Source organism: Oryctolagus cuniculus, chromosome 3, assembly GCF_051225735.1.
Source record: "Oryctolagus cuniculus isolate XC-2025 breed Fujian yellow rabbit chromosome 3, ASM5122573v1, whole genome shotgun sequence".
NCBI classification, from domain to species: Eukaryota; Metazoa; Chordata; class Mammalia; order Lagomorpha; family Leporidae; genus Oryctolagus; species Oryctolagus cuniculus.
In genome coordinates, this window is record NC_142869.1 from 86,374,152 (window position 1) to 86,379,919 (window position 5,768).

Consider the following 5,768-nt stretch of genomic DNA (forward strand, 5'->3'; position numbering starts at 1 on the left):
ATTCCCTTTAAAGATTTATTGATTTCTATCCACGGGCTCATTGCTCAAATGCTAACAGCTTTTGGGCAGGCTGAAGTCAGGAGCCAGGAACTTCATCCAGATCTACATAACAGGCAAGAACCCAAGTACCTGGCCCATCAACTGTTGTCTTCCAAGGTGTACATTAGCTGAAAACTAGATTGGAAGCAGAAGTGGGACTCAATTTCATATACTCCAATATGGGATGTGGATGTCTCAAGCAGCAGTTTAACCTGCTGAACCACAGCACTTGTCCCTATCATGTTCTTGTTGGGAAAAACTAATAATTATAGAGATGGCAGCTTTCCTCAAAGTGTTATATAACATTATATAATTCAGTTTTAACAATCCTCCAGACTGATAGAGATTTAAAAGATTCATACTTATGCACTCTCACAATCATTGGAGTACAATGTGATGTAGCCTGTTTACAAAATAATCTGTAGTTATTTATCATATTTTAATAAGTAAGGGATATATCTCTACTCAGAAGCTCTACTGTTAGTGATCTTGAATACATAGTCACTTGTACAGATTAGCACAGAGGGACTAAAGCTTGGGCTTCAATTTGCAGGCTTGAGAAAGGACAGTTCTATAACTCATTATAAACACATCTTTAATATACTTAGATTCATATAAATACACATCATGTGCATTTCTAGATTAACACATATAATTTTTTTTTTTTTTGACAGGCAGAGTGGACAGTGAGAGAGAGAGACAGAGAGAAAGGTCTTCCTTTGCCATTGGTTCACTCTCCAATGGCCGCCGCGGCCGGTGCGCTGCGGCCTGCGCACCGCGCTGATCCGATGGCAGGAGCCAGGATCCACGTGCTTTTCCTGGTCTCCCATGGGGTGCAGGGCCCAAGCACCTGGGCCATCCTCCACTGCACTCCCTGGCCACAGCAGAGAGCTGGCCTGGAAGAGGGGCAACCGGGACAGAATCCGGCGCCCCGACCGGGACTAGAACCCGGTGTGCCGGCGCCGCTAGGCGGAGGATTAGCCTAGTGAGCCGCGGCGCCGGCCCAACACATATAATTTAATATAAGCTTCAAATAAAATTAATGCTACAGAAAACATAAATAACATAGTGATTTAAAAGAGATACAAAAAAGAGGCTGGCATTTTGGCATAGCAAGTTAAGCTGCCACCTGTGAAGCCAGCATCCCACATGAGCGTGAGTTCATGTCCTGGCTAACCTACCTCCAATTCAACTCTCTGCTAACTTGCCTGGTGAAGCCATGGAAGATGGACCAAGTGCTTGGACCGTGTCACCCATGTGGGGGGCCCCGATGAAGCTCCTGGCTCTCGGTTTCAGCCTGACCCAGCCCTGACCATTGTGATCATTTGGGGAGTGAACCAGCAGATAGATCTCTCTGTCTTTCTCTCTGTCTCTCTCTGTCTCTCCCTCTCTCTCTATTTCTGCCTTTCAAATAAATAAATACATCTTTTAAAAAGATTCAAAGAATTTACTGATAATGGATATAAATATTAAAACAATTATGATAATTTTTTCTTTGGAAGTGATTTTAAATTAATTTTTAAAAGTCGCCTATGAAAAAATAGAATATTTATTTTATAATTTTTTTTAATTTAGGAGGTCAAGAGAAAAAGAGGGGAGACAGAGAGAGACAGAAGCTGAGAGAGAGAGAGAGAGAGAAGAGATAGCAGTCATACATTGATTCATACCCTGAATACTCGCAGTGGCCAAAACACTGGAAGCCCAGAATTCAATCCAGTCTTCTACATGGTAAGAGTAGGTACCCAACTACTTAAACCACCACCTGCTATTTCTCAGGGTGTACTTTAGTAAGAAGCTCGAATTGGCAGCAGTGAGGCTGGGCGTGCAAGTCAGGCACTCCATAATGGGATGTGGGTTTCCCCAAGGGTGATGGATTAATTGCTAGGCCAGTTGCCTGCCCCAGGAAGCAAACTGCAATGTCCATTACTGGGTGAAAGAAGTCAATCTTAAAAGGCTACATAAAGTATGATTTCAACCATATGGCAATCTGTAAAAGGCAAATCAAGACAGTAAAAACATCAAGGCTTGTCAGAGGTTTTGTGGTAAAGAAAGATGATCAGATGGAATACAGATGGCTTTTAGGGCAGTGCAGCTACTTTGTATGATGCTATAATGGTAGATACATGTAATTATAAATTTGTCCAAACTCGCAGAATATACACCAAGAGTGAATCCTAGGGTAAAATATGGACTCTGGCTGATAATGACGTCTCCATGTAGACCCCTCGACTGTAGCAAATGCACCACTCTGGTAGAGAGTATTGATATGGAGAGGAGGGCTATGTATGGGTGAGGGTGTGTTAGAAATCTCTAGACCTTCTGGTCAGTTTTGTTGTCAACCTAAAATATCTCTAAAAATAAATCCCATTAAAATAGTATGTAATATCCTGTGGTTCTATTGCTCATGACTTTCATGGCTCTACATTTTACCAACTAACCTCTGTATTCTGGCCTTCAAAACTTTGCTTAATCTGTTCCTCAATTCCTCTCTCTGCCTCATGTTGTTTTACTACACTCCTTCCTTACCCAGCTCCAGCCACAATGGTCTCCTTACATTTCTTTGAAGATGTCATGTTCTCATGTTCTATTCTTCATATTGGCTCTTTTTTTCTGCCTGAAATGCTCTTTCCTCTACATAGAATTTTGTTCTGCCCAGTAGATTACTGCTCACATAGATTGTTTCCTCATCTCTGGCAATTCACCTTCAATCCATGCCTGCCCTCTCAACTCTATTTACAAGTGCAACCCCTTCCAATTCAAAGAAATCTTCCTTCCAAAAATAGAAAGAAATCCACAAAGATTGTGGAAGAAAGAAAAAGTGTTTCATGTTGATCATTCTTATTTATTGATCATAAATTTTTGGGGGGCCAGGATTTGGCACAGCAGATTAGCCTGCCACTTGCAATGTGGGCATTCCATACGAGTGCTGGCTCATGTCCTGGCTGCTCCACTTCTGATCCAGCTCCCTATAAATGACCTGGGAAAAGCAGAGGAAAATGACCCAAGTATTTGGGCCCCTGCCACCCACGTGGGAGAATCAGAAGAAACTCCTGCCTGGTTCCTGATTTCAGCCATCTGGTGATTAAACCAGCAGTGCTCTGGGGTAGGACCTGGGAGACTTAGGGAAAACCTAGCATAAGACTCTAGAAGTAGTCCCAAAAGAAACACTAATTTCACTGGCAGCCATTGGAAACATTCATTTGCAGTGAGAAGAAAGAGGCTGCAACAATTAATTATATTCATATATTTGGCTCTTAATCTAGGACCACCTAAATCCACCATTGAGTTAACTTTTATCTCTGTGATTATATTTTTATTGTATTTTATTTTTCCAGTTACTAAGATAATGCATTCTATTACAAGAAAGTTCAAAATAATGAGAAGACATAAAGACATTGAGTTTTTGTAAATGATTTATTTATTTTGAAAGTCAGAGCTACAGAGTGAGAGGGAGAGATGGAGACAGAAAAAGAGGGAGATTTTTTCATCTATTGGTAACAAAATAGTATTGTATATTTTGACACAACATGGCTGAATTATTGGATGGCAAAAAAAGTATTTTAATAAAAATTCTTTTTTAAAGACTTATTTATTTCATTTGAAAAGCAGAGTTACAGAGAGGCAGAGGCAGATACAGAGAAAGAGAGGGAGAGAGAAAGGTCTTCCATCCACTGATTCACTCCCCAGATGGCTGCGAAGGCTAGAGCTGCGCAAATCCGAAGCCAGTAGCCAGGAGCTTCTTCTGGGTCTCCCACATGGGTACAGGGGCCCACGGACTTGAGCCATCTTCCCCTGCTTTCCCAGGCCATAGCAGAGAGCTGGATCAGAACTGGAGAGGCCAAGACTTGAGCCAGTGTCCATATGGGATGCCAGCACTGCAGGAGGAGGCTTTACCCACTATGCCATGGGACCGGCCCCATTATAGATTCTCAATCATACTTAAAGTCAGTAGCTAAAGGCTTTCATTATTATATACTAAAACTCATGATGATACTATTAATAATTTTTTATTCTATCATTTTTGAACTATTGTCATCAGGCATAAGATATGATGTAATGAAGGTAACATTAAATCTTGAAATAGGTTATGGATTAAACCCACCACCACCATTCTAAGACAATAACATACCAAATATTCATCCCATTGAAAAATGAATAGCAATTATCATTGTGCAGCATTTAAGAAAGGGAAATTATTATTTGACTAGTACTTGATTTGAGTAAAAAAGTGAAATACCAAATAACAAATGAAGACTAATATTAATCTCTACAGAAATAAGTCAGTATGTGGCAAATGAGTTCATGAAAATGAGCATTTTTATGTAAATAGCAGAACTCAAGAATTTCATATACAAATTAAAGAAAAATGCATTTCTGAACATAGTATAAAGACCATTTTAAAAAATTCTTTTCCACTGCAGGTTGGAAAGATATTGAATATGACCACTGTATTTGCAAATGAGCAGATAGACACAGGAGAATGAAAACTTCATTCTATTTATATTGGTTGACTACAATTAAAACAACACTGCTGATTTTCTTTGAATTTCTTCACTGAAGTTCTTGTGATGTTAATTCTCCCACAGTAAAATATGAGCTAGAGGCGTGGGCACCAAGATGGTGGAATAGGGAGGGAGCTCACTGATAGTCCAAGAAGACGGTTAAATAACTGAGATAGTGTAGTCTCAGGGAAGAGTTAGGGAAAAAACTGCAGAGGAAACTCTCCCGGAGTTAGAGGGACACGGTGGATCTATATGGAGGACATGGGTGCCCATGGCTCAGGAGCCGAGAGTCTTCTCCTCTACACCAGCGCTGGAAAGAGAGATGAGGCAAAACCGCAGTAGCCCAAGACACTGGTGGAAAAGCAGCAGGATGAGCCAAGAGGGAATAAAACTCATCTATTTCCTGCTTACAAGAAACGCATCTTTCCAATAAAGACGCATGCAGACTGAAAGTGAAAGTTAGAAAAAGATATTCCATGCCAACAGAAACCAAAAAAGAGCTGGCATAGCCATATTAATATCAGACAAAATAAACTAACACAAAAATTGCTAAGAGAGACAAAGAGGAACACTATATAATGATTAAGGGATCAATTCAACAGGAAGATGTAACTATTATAAACGTATATGCACCTAATTACAGGGCACTGGCTTATTTAAAAGGTATGTTAAGAAACTTAAAGGGAGACTTAGACTCCAAAACAATAGTACTGGGGGACTTCAATACTCCACGCTCAAAAATAGATCAACCAGATAGAAGATCAACCAGGAAACAGCAGATTTAATCGAAACTATAGACCAAATGGATCTAACAGATATCTACAGAACGTTTCTTCCTACTCTTAAAGAATACACATTCTTCTCAGCAGTACATGGACCTACTCTAGGATTGACCACATACTAGGCCATAAAGCAAGCCTCAGTAAATTCAAAAGAACTGAAATCATGCCATGCATCTTCCCAGACCACAGTGGAATGCAGCTGGAAATTAGCAACTCAGGAATCCCTAGAGCATATGCAAACACATGGAGACTGAACAACATGCTCCAGAATGAACAGCAGGTCATAGAAGAAATCAAAACAGAAATCAACAATTTTCTGGAAGAAAATGAGGATAACAATGCAATATATCAAAATTTATGAGATACAGCAAAAGGAGTGTTAAGAGGAATGTTTATAGCAATAGGTGCCTACATCAAGAAATTGGAAAGGCAGCAAACAAATGAG